At 50.6% G+C, this 18901-nt stretch overlaps 3 long non-coding RNA genes across 3 annotated transcripts in view; 2 read left to right on the top strand and 1 right to left on the bottom strand.

Annotated features, from left to right (window-relative positions):
- Nucleotides 1–18901, top strand: part of LOC148124357 (uncharacterized) — a 138821-nt gene that overhangs the window by 40014 nt on the left and 79906 nt on the right. The gene's annotated exons all lie outside the window — the stretch shown is intronic.
- On the top strand, nt 10849–13573 carry LOC148124359 (uncharacterized). Its single transcript, XR_015740049.1, has 3 exons — nt 10849–11604; nt 11859–12236; nt 12767–13573. It is a non-coding gene; the product is annotated as an uncharacterized LOC148124359 (long non-coding RNA).
- LOC148124358 (uncharacterized) lies at nt 12441–14809 on the bottom strand. Its single transcript, XR_015740051.1, has 2 exons — nt 14038–14809; nt 12441–13633 (listed from the first exon to the last, which is right to left on the bottom strand). It is a non-coding gene; the product is annotated as an uncharacterized LOC148124358 (long non-coding RNA).

Genomic DNA, 18901 nt, shown 5'->3' with positions numbered 1-18901 from the left:
TTCTTATATGTATCCCTTTCATGTATTCATAACTATTTTTTATACTTGTTCCTGTTATCTTAAAATCTCTTGAAAGAATAAATAAATAAAAACAAATAAATTATTTCTTTTCCTCCTAGAAAACAGACCAGATTGACATCATAGTTCCTTGGCTTCACTCTCCATTAGCATACGCAAAAGTCTTCCTCCTCGACTTACAACATTTCCCTTAATGACCCTTGGAAGTTACAACGGGACGGAGAAAAAGGGGACTTGGGACCAACGTTTCTTACCTAACAACCGTTGAAGCCTCCCCAGCAAGCCAATTCCTTAAACCACCATTCCTGGCCACCAGATTTCTCATATGCCTTGAATTGAATGGAGAAAAGCCCACCTATTGAATTCTGGGAGTTGCAGCTCAGGCGCCTGGCTAGGGATTCTGGGAGTTGAAGTCCATCCATCTTCACGGGGCCAAGCTTGGAAAAGGCGGCATGTTCCAGGGAGGCTGAAGCTCTGTGAGTTCGCTTGATGGTCCTCCCAGGCCTGAGCTGAACATCTGAAACCGGGTTTTTCAACCGTGGCAATTTGAAGGTGGCTCTCTGGGAATCCTGGGGTTGAAGCCCACCTTTGTAACATTGTCCAGGTTGCCAAACACGGGTCTAAAATCGCCCCGTGTTCCTTGTTCTGCCCCTTCCCTCCTCCTCCTCTAAGGATCCCTAATCCTCTAAGAATTGGGCGCATCTGTTTCTCGAATCCAAGACGGGCTGCCTGGCATCGCTGCCTCCCCACATGTCTGTTTCCCTGCAAACTGTCCTTCTAGAGGTTGGGGGGAGGATTGTGTTTTAGGGGAACGGGGTGCTTTCTATAAAGTTACGGGGATGCAGCCACCCTCTGGCCACAGGTGGATAAGGGGGCATCTGCTGTTTTTCGCCACCCGGGAACCAGAGCCCCTTTCCCCATCATCCCGACCATGTCGTGGCTAATAAATGTTCAATAAACACTTTACAATCGTCACGGTTTAATTTGTGTCTTCTGGGGCCTGCAGGGCTTCCGGGGGGTGGGGGGGTTGAGTGGCCTATGCTATGTGCTCGACATATAACCGTAATCCTCAATTTACGACAGGTTACTTAGGAATGGTTCGAAGCTAAGACAGAGCCCCCAAAAGGTCCAGAGACCAAGATTCGACTCAAAAAACCACACACGCCCTGTCGCATCGCCATTTGCGAGCTCGACAACCAAACTGCCTCGGCCGCCATTTTCTGCGTCTCGTGAACATGTGAGATTATTTTACGTCATCTTACACCTGCCTTCCACAAACATCCATTGCAGGCAATCGGATCACTTAAAATCATGATTTGCTTAATGACGCTTGCCAAAAATAAACAATAAAAACCCTGTACAGTCTTTCGTGCGCTGCTTAACAACCTGCACACCTTAATCTTAATTCTGGACTCAATTTATGGTCTAAGGTGAGGACCACTAACATTTGAGTGCAGAAAGTTAAAATATTCTCGGGTGAAAAAAATTTGGGGAAGATCCACTTCCAAGTTTAACTTCTCTTTTAAAAAAACCTTTTATTTTTGGGTTTATCTCCTACTCTTGCTTTGTACAACTGCGGGTGTTTCTATTTCTTTTTTTAAAAATGGGACATCCTGGGTGACACAACCGTCAGCAACTCACGTGATGGGCAAAGCGCCTGATCCAAGACATTCAGCTGCCCTTTGTCCTAAAGTGGGACTCGAACTCACTGCCCCCTGTTGATGGGCTATAAAGGGGGACTAGAACTCGCCCTCTCCTGGTGAGTGGCAAGAGACGAGCATATAATAAGCGGACCCTCCTCTCTCCGACCTTTGATCCTTGCTCCTCTTCATCACTGAACCCCACACTCCCCTCAGCCCTGACGATGTTCCCTAGCTGGCTCATGAAACGTCTGCCAGAAAACCACCTGACTCAGTGAGCACCAATCACACACCCCTAACACACACACACACAGTCCTTTCTTTAGCGACCATTCTGAGCAATGACGGATGTGCTGGAGAGGTGGGGGAGGGGGATCCAGCAGCCCCGCACTCTGGGGATTAGGGGAGTGGGAGCGATTGACTGGCCTTGGTGGTCGAGGGGAGGGGGGAGTTTGGGGAAGGCAGGAGGGTCTTTGTTGAATGCCTTCGACTGCCCCTGGTCAGAAATGGTGCAGAGTCTTCTGCCTAAAGGCTGGGGTTGGACTAGATGACCTGCAAGGTCCCTTCTGATCTGCCCAGAATCACCCAGCTCTCTTTTTTTGCCTAAGGTAGAAAGAGAACTCACCATCCTCTAGTTGTTGGCTGAAATATCCCAGCTGGCTTGAATGCCTAAAGCAGGACTAGAACTCTCCTTCTCCTGCTGACCGGCATATAATAAACGAACGCTTTGCACTGATAATGTTCCTTAGTTGGGTCATGAAACGTCTTCAAAAAACCACCCGACTCAGAGGGAACCAATCAGCCCCCCCTCCAAGACACACACACACAGTCCTTTCTTTAGCGACCATTCTGAGCGATGACGGATGTGCTGGAGAGGTGGGGGAGGGGGATCCAGCAGCCCCGCCCTCTGGGGATTAGGGGAGTGGGAGCGATTGACTGGCCTGGGTGGTCGAGGGAGGGGGAGTTTGGGGAAGGCAGGAGGGTCTTTGTTGAAGACCTTGGACTGCCCCTTGTCAGAAATGGTGCAGAGTCTCCTGCTTAGGGGCTGGGGATGGACTAGATGACCTGCAAGGTCCCTTCTGATCTGCCCAGAATCACCCAGCTCTCTTTTTTTGCCTAAGGTAGAATTAGAACTCACCAGCCTCTAGTTGTTGGCTGAAATATCCCAGCTGGCTTGAATGCCTAAAGCAGGACTAGAACTCTCCTTCTCCTGCTGATCGGCATATAATAAACGAAGGCTTTGCACTGATAATGTTCCTTAGTTGGGTCATGAAACGTCTTCAAAAAAATCCACCCAGCTCAGAGAGTTCCACAGACTCCACACTTCTCCTCCTCCTCTCTTTATTCACCGCTCCCTTCTCCTCTTCTTCCTCCCTCCCTCTTCCTCCTCCTCCTTAAACCCCACACTACCCTTAGCACTGACGATGTTCCCTAGCTGGCTCATGAAACGTCTGACAGAAAACCACCCGACTCAAAGGGAACCAATCACCTCCCTCCTCACTCAAAAACACAATCCTTTCTTTAGTGTGCTAAACACACACGCCCTGTCGCATCGCCATTTGCGCGCTTGACAACCAGACTGCCTCGCCGCCATTTTCTGCGTCTCGTGGACATGTGAGATTATTTTACGTCATCTTACACCTGCCTTCCACAAACGTCCATTGCAGGCAATCGGATCACTTAAAATCATGATTCGCTTAATGACGCTTGCCAAAAATAAACAATAAAAACCCTGTACAGTCTTTCGATGCGCTGCTTAACAACCTGCACACCTTAATCTTAATTCTGGACTCAACTTATGGTCTAAGGTGAGGACCACTAACATTTGAGTGAAGAAAGTTAAAATATTCTCGGGGTGAAAAAAATTTGGGGAAGATCCACTTCCAAGTTTAACTTCTCTTTTAAAAAAAACCTTTTATTTTTGGGTTTATCTCCTACTCTTGCTTTGTACAACTGCGGGTGTTTCTATTTCTTTTTTTAAAAATGGGACATCCTGGGTGACACAACCGTCAGCAACTCACATGATGGGCAAAGCGCCTGATCCAAGACATTCAGCTGCCCTTTGTGCTAAAGTGGGACTCGAACTCACTGCCCCCTGGTGATGGGCTATAAAGGGGGACTAGAACTCGCCCTCTCCTGGTGAGTGGCAAGAGACGAGCATATAATAAGCGGACCCTCCTCTCTCCGACCTTTGATCCTTGCTCCTCTTCATCGAAGAATCCCACACTCCCCTCAGCCCTGACGATGTTCCCTAGCTGGGTCATGAAAAGTCTGCCAGAAAACCACCTGACTCAGTGAGCACCAATCACACACCGCCAACACACACACACAATACTTTGTTTAGCGACCGTTCTGAGCGATGACGGACGTGCTGGAGAGGCGGGGAGGGGGCTCCAGCAGGCCAGGCCTCTGGGGATTAGGGGAGTGGGAGCGATTGACTGGGCTGGGTGGTCGAGGGGAGGGGGGAGTTTGGGGAAGGCAGGAGGGTCTTTGTTGAAGACCTTGGACTGCCCCTGGTCAGAAATGGTGCAGAGTCTCCTGCTTAGGGGCTGGGGATGGACTAGATGACCTGCAAGGTCCCTTCTGATTTGCCCAAAATCACCCACCTGTCTTATTTTGCCTAAGGTAGAATTAGAACTCACCATCCTCTAGTTGTTGGCTGAAATTTCCCAGCTGGCTTGAATACCTAAAGCAGGACTAGAACTCTCCTTCTCCTACTGATCGGCATATAATAAACGAAGGCTTTGCACTGATAATGTTCCTTAGTTGGGTCATGAAACGTCTTCAAAAAACCACCCGACTCAGAGGGAACCAATCAGCCCCCCCTCCAAGACACACACACACAGTCCTTTCTTTAGCGACCATTCTGAGCGATGACGGATGTGCTGGAGAGGTGGGGGAGGGGGATCCAGCAGCCCCGCCCTCTGGGGATTAGGGGAGTGGGAGCGATTGACTGGGCTGGGTGGTCGAGGGGAGGGGGGAGTTTGGGGAAGGCAGGAGGGTCTTTGTTGAATGCCTTCGACTGCCCCTGGTCAGAAATGGTGCAGAGTCTTCTGCCTAAAGGCTGGGGTTGGACTAGATGACCTGCAAGGCTGCAAGCTTTCTGGCCGGCGGGGGAGCCAAGAGATCAGGACTTTCCTGTTTGGCTTTTAGGATCTACTGAGGATCACCCTGCATTGCAACAAAGCTGACGCCCTCAAGGCTTTGCAACCTGCCTTTTGCACGCAATCTTTTGCTCTGGGCGCTGGAAAGCCCCTTAGTGGCTGCGCCGATCCTGTCCCCTCCTTCCTCCCTCAGCGGACCCCGTAGAGACGCAGGCGATGTGCAGAAAACCCGCCTTGGTGGTGTTTGATCTGGGTGAGCGTGGCTTGGATGGATCGTCCTGGGCTGCGGCTGGGGATTAGGGGAGTGGGAGCTATTGACTGGCCTGGGTGGTCGAGGGGAGGGGGGAGCTTGGGGAAGGCAGGAGGGTCTTTGTTGAAGACCTTGGACTGCCCCTGGTCAGAAATGGTGCAGAGTCTCCTGCTTAAAGGCTGGGGTTGGACTAGATGACCTGCAAGGTACCTTCTTCATATGCAAATAAGAGTGAAGCCTGTCCGCCTTCTGGGCGGGGGAAAAAGAAACAAGTTGAAATCATTGGTCTCTTTTCCTGGGGAGGGGAGGGATAATCTTGGAAGGAGGGAGCGGTTGGGCAGGCACCACCCCTACACCTTAACGGACTCCATCGAGGGCTGTTCTGACCGGCTGAGGACCCGGCCTCTTCATTCGACCCCCACTTAACCCTGGCGAGGAAGGGGGGCCCCTGCAGAGATCAAAGCACAAAGCGGCTGAACTGAGGCTGGGCATCCCAGCGGCAACAGCGGCCACCACCATCACCGCCGCAAGGGGAGGAGAACCTGCCTCGGCCACTCCAAGATGGCCACCCATGCCCGGCCAGCTCCATCCCCCCCAGCGAAAGGATACTGGAGATCGTACATGGGTCCATTTCACGTCTTCAGGGAAGCCAGTTACCTTCTGGCTTCAGTATCGGACAAGAGGAGAAGAGCGTTTTTCCTGAGCTCCTGTGGACGGGACGTCTTCCAAACGGCTATGGGCCTCTCGGCACCAACACACGTGCAGGCAGTTCGTGGGAGGGAGCTTCAGGACATGCTATGAGCACATTATGCACCCCCAGCACCAGCCTTGGTCACATGAGTTTCTCCCCAGGGATCAAAAAGGCAGTGAGACAGTCTATGACTTTGTGGCAACACTGAGAGAAATGGCAGGCGACTGCAATTCAGCGATCTGGAGGAGGAAAGGATGCGAGAGGGGCTCCTTGGGGGTATAAAAGTTTTAAGCCTACGGAGGCGATTAATGGCTCAGGTTGATCTCAGGTTCCAAGCCACCCTAGACGAGGCCAAGGCGAGAAAGTCCCCCATGAGGTCAGACACCGCCATTCGGAAATCAAAGGAACGGCCATCCCTCGGGCGGAGCGGCCACCGTGCATCACGAGAGCATGGAACATGGAGACGATACATCCAAGGGTGACAAAATCCACCGTACTTGTTCCAAAGAGGAGGCAGGGAGTCCAGGAACGGGAGAGAGGCGCCTCTTTGGTGTCACATGTGGGGGCAATCCCCCAGAGCAGCAGGCCGATCCAAAGAGCCACTTACCAAGATGCACAGGAAGGGCACACCGCAAACCCTTGCCTGCAACCCAGCCGCATCCCCCTCCAGAGGCCGATTGTTTCCCACGTGTCCAACCCCTGATGGATTCCGAAGGCACCGTTTCTGAGGCACCAGCGAGGAGACAACAAAGTTGCAAACACAAAGTAGCCCCACAAACGTTTGTCAACTACTACAGCGCCCAATGCTCCAAGAAATTCCACACCACCACGTCGACATTGAGGGATCCCTGTGTGATATGGTGGTGGACACAAGTTCGTATACGACCCTTGTGTCCTGGCCAACTATTAAGAAGGCCGTTCTAGGCTTTACAAGGAACAGCTAAAGCCCCAGAAAATATTGCTAAAGGACCGTCAAGGGATCCTCATCCCTGTCCTGGGGAGGGGCTCCTTCCAGATTAAATTTAAAAGTTTTGTCGGGTGAACGGAGACCTGCCAAACCTTCTCCGCTTAGAATGGTCCAATGTCCTGGTTCTGGAAGTGACTGCCGTCCTCGCCTACCAAGACGAGAGCATCGAGGAGGAGCCGGTCATGACACTCGAGGACGTCCTAGGTGGGAGTCCAGGCAAGTATAGGGTGACACCTTAAAACCCTTGGTCTGTGTCCCCCACCGCGGAAAAAAGACCAATCATTTTAAATTTAAATGGTGCATAAGCGCACCAACGTGCCTACCGTTCCTGTCCTATTGTTTTTGTTTTCTTATATGTATCCCTTTCATGTATTCATAAGTATTTTTATACTTCTACCATTTATCTTATAATCTCTTGAAAGAATAAATAAACAAAAATAAATAAATTATTTCTTTTCCCTCCTAGAAAACAGACCAGATTGACATCATAGTTCCTTGGCTTCACTCTCCATTAGCATACGCAAAAGTCTTCCTCCTCGACTTACAACATTTCCCTTATGACCGCTTGGAAGTTACAACGGGGCGGAGAAAAAAGGGGACTTGGGACCAACGTTTCTTACCTAACCACCGTTGCAGCATCCCCAGCAAGCCAAATTCACTTAAACCACCATTCCTGGACACCGGCAGATTTCCAATATGCCTTGAATTGAACGGAGAAAAGCCCACCTATTGAATTCTGGGAGTTGCAGCTCAGGCGCCTGGCTAGGGGATTCTGGGAGTTGAAGTCCATCCATCTTCACGGGGCCCAGCTTGGAAAAGGCGGCATGTTCGAGGGAGGCTGAAGCTCTGTGAGTTCGCTTGATGGTCCCCCCAGGCCTGAGCTGAACATCTGAAACCGGGTTTTTCAACCCTGGCAATTTGAAGGTGGCTCTCTGGGGAATCCTGGGGGTTGAAGCCCACCTTTGTGACATTGTCCAGGTTGCCAAACACGGGTCTAAAATCGCCCCGTGTTCCTTGTTCTGCCCCTTCCCTCCTCCTCCTCCAAGGATCCCCTAATCCTCTAAGAATTGGGCGCATCTGTTTCTCGAATCCAAGACGGGCTGCCTGGCATCGCTGCCTCCCCACATGTCTGTTTCCCTGCAAACTGTCCTTCTAGAGGTTGGGGGGAGGATTGTGTTTTAGGGGAACGGGGTGCTTTTTTTGAGTTACGGGGGTGCAGCCTCCCTCTGGCCACAGGTGGATAAGGAGGCATCTGCTGTGTTTCGCCACCCGGGATCCAGAACCCCTTTCCCCATCATCCCCGCCATGTCGTGGCAAATAAAGGTTCAATAAACACTTCACAATTGTCAGGGTTTCATTTGTGTCTCCTGGGGCCTGCAGGGTTTCAGGGGAGGTGGCGGGGGGTGGTTGTTGAGTGGCCTTTGCTATGTGCTCGACATATAACCGTAATCCTCAATTTACGACAGGTTACTTAGGAATGGTTCGAAGCTAAGACAGAGCCCCCCCCAAAAGGTCCAGAAGACCAAGATTCGACTCAAAAAAAACACACACGCCCTGTCGCATCGCCATTTGCGCGCTTGACAACCAGACTGCCTCGGCCGCCATTTTCTGCGTCTCATGGACATGTGAGATTATTTTACGTCATCTTACACCTGCCTTCCACAAACATCCATTGCAGGCAATCGGATCACTTAAAATCATGATTCGCTTAATGACACTTGCCAAAAATAAACAATAAAAACCCTGTACAGTCTTTCGGTGCGCTGCTTAACAACCTGCACACCTTAATCTTAATTCTGGACTCAACTTATGGTCTAAGGTGAGGACCACTAACATTTGAGTGCAGAAAGTTAAAATATTCTCGGGGTGAAAAAAATTTGGGGAAGATCCACTTCCAAGTTTAACTTCTCTTTTAAAAAAAAACCTTTTATTTTTGGGTTTATCTCCTACTCTTGCTTTTTACAACTGCGGGTGTTTCTATTTCTTTTTTTAAAAATGGGACATCCTGGGTGACACAACCGTCAGCAACTCACATGATGGGGAAAGCGCCTGATCCAAGACATTCAGCTGCCCTTTGTCCTAAAGTGGGACTCGAACTCACTGCCCCCTGGTGATTGTCTAAAAAGTGGGACTACACCCCGCCCTCTCCTGGTGAGTGGCAAGAGACGAGCATATAATAAGCGGACCCTCCTCTCTCCCACCTTTGATCCTTGCTCCTCTTCATCACTGAACCCCACACTCCCCTTAGCCCTGACGATGTTCCCTAGCTGGCTCATGAAACGTCTTCAAAAAACCACCCGACTCAGAGGGAACCAATCAGCCCCCCCTCCAAGACACAAACACACAGTCCTTTCTTTAGCGACCATTCTAAGCGATGACGGATGTGCTGGAGAGGTGGGGGAGGGGGATCTAGCAGCCCCGCCCTCTGGGGATTAGGGGAGTGGGAGCGATTGACTGGCCTGGGTGGTCGAGGGGAGGGGGGAGCTTGGGGAAGGAAGGAGGGTCTTTGTTGAAGACCTTGGACTGCCCCTTGTCGGAAATGGTGTAGAGTCTCCTACTTAAAGGCTGGGGTTGGACTAGATGACCTGCAAGGTCCCTTCTTAATATGCTAATGAAGAGTGAAGCCGGCCCGCCTCCTGGGCGGGGGAAAAAGAAGCAATTTAAAATCATTGGTCTATTTTCCTGGGGAGGGGAGGGATAATCTTGGGAGGAGGGAGCGGTTGGGCAGAGTATCCTGCTTAGGGGCTGGGGTTGGACTAGATGACCTGCAAGGTCCCTTCTGATCTGCCCAGAATCACCCAGCTCTCTTTTTTTGCCTAAGGTAGAAATAGAACTCACCATCCTCTAGTTGTTGGCTGAAATATCCCAGCTGGCTTGAATGCCTAAAGCAGGACTAGAACTCTTGCTCTCCTGCTGATCGGCATATAATAAACGAACGCTTTCCACTGATAATGTTCCTTAGTTGGGTCATGAAACGTCTTCAAAAACCACCCGACTCAGAGGGAACCAATCAGCCCCCTCCAAGACACACACAAACAGTCCTTTCTTTAGCGACCATTCTAAGCGATGACGGATGTGCTGGAGAGGTGGGGGAGGGGGATCCAGCAGCCCCGCCCTCTGGGGATTAGGGGAGTGGGAGCGATTGACTGGCCTGGGTGGTCGAGGGGAGGGGGGAGCTTGGGGAAGGAAGGAGGGTCTTTGTTGAAGACCTTGGACTGCCCCTTGTCGGAAATGGTGTAGAGTCTCCTACTTAAAGGCTGGGGTTGGACTAGATGACCTGCAAGGTCCCTTCTTAATATGCTAATGAAGAGTGAAGCCAGTCCGCCTCCTGGGCGTGGGGGAAGAAACAAGTTGAAATCATTGGTCTATTTTCCTGGGGAGGGGAGGGATAATCTTGGAAGGAGGGAGCGGTTGGGCAGGCACCACCCCTACACCTTAACGGACTCCATCGAGGGCTGTTCTGACCGGCTGAGGACCCGGCCTCTTCATTCGACCCCCACTTAACCCCGGCGAGGAAGGGGGCCCCTGCAGAGATCAAAGCACAAAGCGGCTGAACTCAGGCTGGGCATCCCAGCGGCACCAGCGGCCACCACCATCACCGCAGCAAGGGGAGGAGAACCTGCCTCGGCCACTCCAAGATGGCCACCCACGCCCGGCCAGCTCCATCCCCCCCAGCGGGAGGAGACTGGAGATCGTATATGGGCCCATTTCACGTCTTCAGGGAAGCCAGTGACCTTCTGGCTTCAGTATCGGACAAGAGGAGAAGAGCGTTTTTTCTGAGCTCCTGTGGACGGGACGTCTTCCAAACGGCTACGGGCCTCTTGGCACCAACACACGTGCAGGCAGTTCGTGGGAGGGAGCTTCAGGACATGCTATGAGCACATTATGCACGCCCAGCACCAGCCTTGGTCACATGAGTTTCTCCCCAGGGATCAAAAAGGCAGTGAGACAGTCTATGACTTTGTGGCATCCCTGATAGAAATGGCAGGCGACTGCAATTCAGCGATCTGGAGGAGGAAAGTATGCGAGAGGGGCTCCTTGCGGGTGTAAAAGTTTTAAGCCTACGAAGGCGATTAATGGCTCAGCTTGATCTCAGGTTCCAATCCACCCTAGACAAGGCCAAGGCGAGAAAGTCCCCCATGAGGTCACACACCACCATTCGGAGATCAAAGGAACGGCCATCCCTCGGGCGGAGCAGCCACCGTGCATCACAAGAGCATGGAACATGGAGACAATACAGCCGTGGGTGACAAAATCCACCGCACTTGTTCCAAAGAGGAGGCAGGGAGTCCGGAAATGGGAGAGAGGCGCCTCTTTGGTGTCACATGTGGGGACAATCACCCCAGAGCAGCAGGCCGATCCAAAGACGCCACTTGCCAAAGATGCACAGGAAGGGGCACACCGCAAACCCTTGCCATGCAACCCAGCCGGCACCCTGTCTCCAGAGGCCGATTGTTTCCCCGACGTGTCCATGTGCATCCCTGATGCGATTCCGGAAGGCACCGTTTCTGAGGCACCAGCTAGGAGACGACAAAGTTGCAAACACAAAGTAGCCCCACAAACGTTTGTCAACTACTACAGCGCCCAATGCTCCAAGAAATTCCACACCACCGTCGACCTTGAGGGATCACTGGGTGATATGGTGGTGGACACAAGTTCGTATATGACCCTCGTGTCCTGGCCAACTATTAACAAGGTTGTTCTGGGCTTCACAAAAGGACCATCAAGGGAACCTCGTCCCTGTCCTGGGGAGGGGGTACTTCCAAATTAAATTTAAAAGTTTTGTCGGGTGAACGGAGACCTGCCAAACCTTCTCTGCTGAGAATGGTTCGTTGTCCTGGGTCTGGAAGTGACTGCCATCCTCGCCTACCAAGACGAGAGCATCGAGGAGGAGCCGGTCACGGCATTCGCGGACGTCCATAGTGGGAGTCCAGGCAAGTATAGGGTGACACCTTAAAACCCTTGGTCTGTGTCCCCCACCGGGGAAAAAAGACCAATCATTTTAAATTTAAATGGTGCATAAGCGCACCAACGTGCTTACCGTTCCTGTCCTATTGTTTTTGTTTTCTTATATGTATCCCTTTCATGTATTCATAACTATTTTTATACTTATACTTACCTTTTATCTTATAATCTCTTGAAAGAATAAATAAATAAAAACAAATAAATTATTTCTTTTCCCTCCCAGAAAACGGACCAGATTGAGATCATCGTTCCTTGGCTTCACTCTCCATTAGCATATGCAACAGTCTTCTTCCTTGACTTACAACATTTCGCGTAATGACCGCTGGAAGTTACAACAGGACAGAGACAAAGGGGACTTGGGACCAACGTTTCATACCTAACAACCGTTGCAGCATCCCCAGCAAGCCAAATTCCCTTAAACCACCATTCCTGGCCACCGGATTTCTCATATGCCTTGAATTGAATGGAGAAAAGCCCACCTATTGAATTCTGGGAGTTGCAGCTCAGGCGCCTGACTAGGGGATTCTGGGAGTTGAAATCCATCCATCTTCACGGGGCCCAGCTTGGAAAAGGCGGCATGTTCCAGGGAGGCTGAAGCTCTGTGAGTTCGCTTGATGGTCCCCCCCAGGCATGAGCTGAACATCTGAAACCGGGTTTTTCAACCTTGGCAATTTGAAGGTGGCTCTCTGGGGAATCCTGGGGGTTGAAGCCCACCTTTGTGACATTGTCAAGGTTGCCAAACACGGGTCTAAAATCGCCCCGTGTTCCTTTTTCTGCCCCTTCCCTCCTCCTCCTCTAAGGATCCCCTAATCCTCTAAGAATTGGGCGCATCTGTTTCTCGAATCCAAGACGGGCTGCCTGGCATCGCTGCCTCCCCACATGTCTGTTTCCCTGCAAACTGTCCTTCTAGAGGTTGGGGGGAGGGTTGTGTTTTAGGGGAACAGGGTGCTTTTTTTGAGTTGTGAATGCAGCCTCCTTCTGGCCACACGTGGATAAGGAGGCATCTGCCGTTTTTCGCCACCCGGGATCGAGAGCCACTTTCCCCATCATCCCTGCCATGTCGTGGCTAATAAACGTTCAATAAACACTTTAAAATCATCACTGTTTCATTTGTGTCTCTTTCCACCCTAGAAAAGGCCAAGGCGAGAGAGTCCTCCATGAGGTCAGACACTACCATTCGAAGACCAAGGACCGGCCATCCCTCGGGCGGAGTGGCCACCGTGCATCACTAGAGCATGTAACATGCAGACAATACATCGTAGGGTGATGAAATCCACCGCACTTGTTCCGAAGAGGAGGCAGGGAGTCCGGAAACGGGAGAGAGGCGCCTCTTTGGTGCCCCGTGTTGCGGCAATCCGCCCAGAGCGGCATGCCGATCCAAAGAAGCCACTTGCCAAAGATGCACAATGGAAGGGGCACACCGCAAAAGCTTCCGTACAACCCAGCCGGTATCCCGCCTCCAGAGGCCGATTGTTTCCGCGACGCGGCCATGTGCGTCCCTGACGGGATTTCAGAGGGCGCCATTTCGGAGGCACCAGCGAGGAGACGACCAAGTTGCAGACACAAACTAGCTCCCCAAACGTTCGTCAGCTACTACAGCGCCCAATGCTCCAAGAAATTCCACGCCACCGTCGACATCGACGGATCCCCGTGTGATACGGTGGTGGACACAAGTTCGTATATGACCCTCGTGTCCTGGCCAAGTATTAAGAAGGCCATTCTGGGCTTCACAAGGAACAGCTCCTAGAGGTTGGGGGGAGGATTATGTTTTAGGGGAACAGGGTGCTTTTTTTAAAGTTATGGGGGTGCAGCCTCCCTCTGGCCACAGGTGGATAAGGAGGCATCTGCGGTTTTTCGCCACCCGGGATCCAGAGCCCCTTTCCCCATCATCCCCGCCATGTCGTGGCTAATAAATGTTCAATAAACACTTCACAATCGTCACGGTTTCATTTGTGTCTCCTGGGGCTTCCAGGGTTTCCAGGGTGGTTGTGGGGGTATCTTTTTTAAAAAAAAAATTTTTTTTTATTGATTTTTAAAACCAAACATAAACAAACAAAACATAAAAAATAAAAACATAAAACATCTTTTTTGAAAGCAGCTTCATCCTGGGTTACATCTCTTCGTATAGATACAAATTCAAGTTCATGCTCATTTTTATATACCATTCCATATCTTATTACCATTCTACATTTTCTATATAGCTTCTTCCCGATTTAACTTCCTTAATTTTATTTTATTTATTTCATCTCAATTTAGATCATTATACTTCTATTCTATATCTGTCCTGTTTCAGCTCTCTATTATCTTTTCTCATTAAACAAAATTTCTCCTGTAATCACTGATTGGAGTATGACGCCTTTATATCTTTCCCCTAAAATTATAATACTTAATATAATACATACCTTCCATTCGGATTCTGCTTGGTACATTCTAAAATTACACACTATATTTTTAAAAAAGAAAAAATTATGAATATATAATATGATTAAAACAACAATCCATCTCAATTCAATTCTATCGTTTATATTAATATTCATTTAAATCTTAAACATTTTACACATTACTTTTCAAATAGGTATCATGCTACTATGGGAACACATCTAAACTTTCCATAGTTGCTTCCTGGGGTGGGTGGGATATATTGAGTAACCTTAGCTAAGTCCTCGATGTACGACCATAATCCTCAATTTATGACCGGTCACTTAGGAATGGTTCGAAGCTAAGACAGAGCCCCCCAGATGGTCCAGAAGACCAAGTTTCAACTCACAAACGTACACACGCCTTATTGCATCGCCATTTGCGAGCTCGACAACCAAACTGCCTCGGCCGCCATTTTCTGCGTCTCGTGGTCATGTGAGGATATTTTACATCATCTCACATCTGGCACCCGACAAACGTCCATTGCAGGCAATTGGTTCACTTAACCTCATGGTTCGCTTAATGACCATTGAAAAAAAATAAATAAATCAAAACCCTCTACGGTCTTTCGGTGCGCTGCTTAAAAACCTGCACACCTTAATTGAAATTCTGGACTCAATTTATGGCCTAAGGTGAGGATTACTAACATTTGAGTGGAGAAAGTTAAAATATTGATATTTTCATTCTCGAGGTGACAAAAATTTGGGGAAGATCCACTTCCAAGTTTAAATTCTCTTTTTAAAAAAACCTTGGTTTTGCGGGGCTTATATCCTGTTTTGCTTTGTACAATTGCAGGTGTTTTTATTTATTTTTTTTAAAAATGGGACATCCTGGGTGACACAACCGTCAGCAACTCACGTGATGGGCAAAGCGCCAGATCCAAGACATTCAGCTGCCCTTTGTGCTAAAGTGGGACTCGAACTCACTGCCCCCTGGTGTTTGGCTATAAAAGGTGATTAGAACTCGCCCTCTCCGGCTGAGTGGCAAGAGACGAGCATATAATAAGCGGACCCTCCTCTCTCCTACCTGGATCCTTCCTCCTCTTCATTGCTGAACCTCACACTCCCCTCAGCCCTGACAATGTTCCCTAGCTGGCTCATGAAACGTCTGCCAGAAAACCACCTGACTCAGTGAGCACCAATCACCTCCCCCCCGACACACACACACACATCCTTTCTTTAGCGACCATTCCGAGCGATGACGGACGTGCTGGAGAGGCGGGGGGGGGGGCTCCAGCAGCCCCGCCCTCTGGGGATTAGGGGAGTGGGAGCAACTTACTGGCCTGGGTGGTCGAGGGGAGGGGGGAGTTTGGGGAAGGCAGGAGGGTCTTTGTTGAAGACCTTGGACTGCCCCTTGTCAGAAATGGTGCAGAGTCTCCTGCTTAGGGGCTGGGGATGGACTAGATGACCTGCAAGGTCCCTTCTGATCTGCCCAGAATCACCCAGCTCTCTTTTTTTGCCTAAGGTAGAAAGAGAACTCACCATCCTCTAGTTGTTGGCTGAAATATCCCAGCTGGCTTGAATGCCTAAAGCAGGACTAGAACTCTCCTTCTCCTGCTGATCGGCATATAATAAACGAAGGCTTTGCACTGATAATGTTCCTTAGTTGGGTCATGAAACGTCTTCAAAAAAATCCACCCAGCTCAGAGAGTTCCACAGACTCCACACTTCTCCTCCTCCTCTCTTTATTCACCGCTCCCTTCTCCTCTTCTTCCTCCCTCCCTCTTCCTCCTCCTCCTTAAACCCCACACTACCCTTAGCACTGACGATGTTCCCTAGCTGGCTCATGAAACGTCTGACAGAAAACCACCCGACTCAAAGGGAACCAATCACCTCCCTCCTCACTCAAAAACACAATCCTTTCTTTAGTGTGCTAAACACACACGCCCTGTCGCATCGCCATTTGCGCGCTTGACAAGCAAACTGCCTTGGCCGCCATTTTCTGCGTCTCGTGGACATGTGAGATTATTTTACGTCATCTTACACCTGCCTTCCACAAACGTCCATTGCAGGCAATCGGATCACTTAAAATCATGATTCGCTTAATGACGCTTGCCAAAAATAAACAATAAAAACCCTGTACGGTCTTTCGGTGCGCTGCTTAACAACCTGCACACCTTAATCTTAATTCTGGACTCAACTTATGGTCTAAGGTGAGGACCACTAACATTTGAGTGCAGAAAGTTAAAATATTCTCGGGGTGAAAAAAATTTGGGGAAGATCCACTTCCAAGTTTAACTTCTCTTTTAAAAAAAACCTTTTATTTTTGGGTTTATCTCCTACTCTTGCTTTGTACAACTGCGGGTGTTTCTATTTCTTTTTTAAAAATGGGACATCCTGGGTGACACAACCGTCAGCAACTCACATGATGGGCAAAGCGCCTGATCCAAGACATTCAGCTGCCCTTTGTCCTAAAGTGGGACTCGAACTCACTGCCCCCTGGTGATTGTCTAAAAAAGTGGGACTAGACCCCGCCCTCTCCTGGTGAGTGGCAAGAGACGAGCATATAATAAGCGGACCCTCCTCTCTCCCACCTTTCATCCTTGCTCCTCTTCATCGCTGAACCCCACACTCCCCTCAGCCCTGACGATGTTCCCTAGCTGGGTCATGAAACGTCTGCCAGAAAACCACCCGACTCAGAGGGCACCAATCACCCCCCCCCAACACACACACACACAGTCCTTTCTTTAGCGACCATTCTGAGCGATGACGGATGTGCTGGAGAGGTGGGGGAGGGGGATCCAGCAGCCCAGCCCTCTGGGGATTAGGGGAGTGGGAGCGATTGACTGGCCTGGGTGGTCGAGGGGAGGGGGGAGCTTGGGGAAGGCAGGAGGGTCTTTGTTGAAGACCTTGGACTGCCCCTGGTCAGAAATGGTGCAGAGTCTCCTGCTTAAAGGCTGGGGTTGGACTAGATGACCTGCAAGGTCCCTTCTTAATATGCTAATGAAGAGTGAAGCCGGTCCGCCTTCTGGGCGGGGGAAAAAGAAACAAGTTAAAATCATTGGTCTATTTTCCTGGGGAGGGGAGGGATAATCTTGGAAGGAGGGAGCGGTTGGGCAGGCACCACCCCTACACCTTAACGGACTCCATCGAGGGCTGTTCTGACCGGCTGAGGACCCGGCCTCTTCATTCGACCCCCACTTAACCCTGGCGAGGAAGGGGGGCCCCTGCAGAGATCAAAGCACAAAGCGGCTGAACTGAGGCTGGGCATCCCAGCGGCACCAGCGGCCACCACCATCACCGCAGCAAGGGGAGGAGAACCTGCCTCGGCCACTCCAAGATGGCCACCCACGCCCGGCCAGTTCCATCCCCCCCAGCGAAAGGAGACTGGAGATCGTACATGGGTCCATTTCACGTCTTCAGGGAAGCCAGTGACCTTCTGGCTGTATCGGACAAGAGGAGAAGAGCGTTTTTCCTGAGCTCCTGTGGACGGGACATCTTCCAAACGGATACAGGCCTCTCAGCACCAACAAACGTGCAGGCAGTTCGTGGGAGGGAGCTTCAGGACATGCTATGAGCACATTATGCACCCCCAGCACCAGCCTTGGTCACATGAGTTTCTCCCCAGGGATCAAAAAGGCAGTGAGACAGTCTATGACTTTGTGGCAACGCTGAGAGAAATGGCAGGAGACTGCAATTCAGCGATCTGGAGGAGGAAAGGATGCGAGAGGGGCTCCTTGCGGGTATAAAAGAATTAAGCCTACGAAGGCGATTAAGGGCTCAGGTTGATCTCACGTTCCAAGCCACCCTAGATGAGGCCAAGGCGAGAAAGTCCCCCATGAGGTCAGACACTGCCATTCGGAGATCAAAGGAACGGCCATCCCTCGGGCGGAGCAGCCACCGTGCATCACGAGAGCATGGAACATGGAGACAATACATCCAAGGGTGACAAAATCCACCGTACTCGTTCCGAAGAGGAGGCAGGGAGTCCGGAAATGGGAGAGAGGCGCCTCTTTGGTGTCACATGTGGGGGCAATCCCCCCAGAGCAGCAGGCCGATCCAAAGACGCCACTTGCCAAAGATGCACAAAGGAAGAGGCACACCGCAAACCCTTGCCGTGCAACCCAGCCGGCATCCCGTCTCCAGAGGCCGATTGTTTCCCCGACGTGTCCATGTGCGTCCCTGATGGGATTCCGGAAGGCACCGTTTCCGAGGCACCAGCGAGGAGACGACAAAGTTGCAAACACAAAGTAGCCCCTCAAACGTTTGTCAACTACTACAGCGCCCAATGCTCCAAGAAATTCCACACCACCGTCGACCTTGAGGGATCACTGGGTGATATGGTGGTGGACACAAGTTCGTATATGACCCTCGTGTTCTGGCCAACGGTTAACAAGGCCGTTCTGGGATTCACAAAAGGACCATCAAGGGATCCTCATCCCTGTCCTGGGGAGGGGGTCCTTCCAAATTAAATTTAAAAGTTTTGTCGGGTGAATGGAGACCTGCCAAACCTTCTCCGCTTAGAATGGTTCGATGTCCTGGGTCTGGAAGTGACTGCCGTCCTCGCCTACCAAGACGAGAGCATCGAGGAGGAGCCGGTCACGGCATTCGCGGACGTCCTAGGTGGGAGTCCAGGCAAGTATAGGGTGACACGTTAAAACCCTTGGTCTGTGTCCCCACCGCGGAAAAAGACCAATCAATTTAAATTTAAATGGTGCATAAGTGCACCAACGTGCCTACCGTTTTCTTATATGTATCCGTTTCATGTATTCATAACTATTTTTATACTTGTACCTGTTATCTTATAATCTCCTGACAGAATAAATAAATCATCACGGTTTCATTTGTGTCTCTTTCCACCCTAGAAAAGGCCAAGGTGAGTGAGTCCCCCATGAGGTCAGACACTGCC

Source organism: Pseudonaja textilis, chromosome Z (genome assembly GCF_049901715.1).
Source record: "Pseudonaja textilis isolate UNSWEBS1 chromosome Z, rPseTex1.2, whole genome shotgun sequence".
NCBI lineage: Eukaryota > Metazoa > Chordata > Lepidosauria > Squamata > Elapidae > Pseudonaja > Pseudonaja textilis.
Note: the sequence above shows the minus strand (reverse complement) of the source record. Positions and strands in the feature narration are given on the sequence as shown.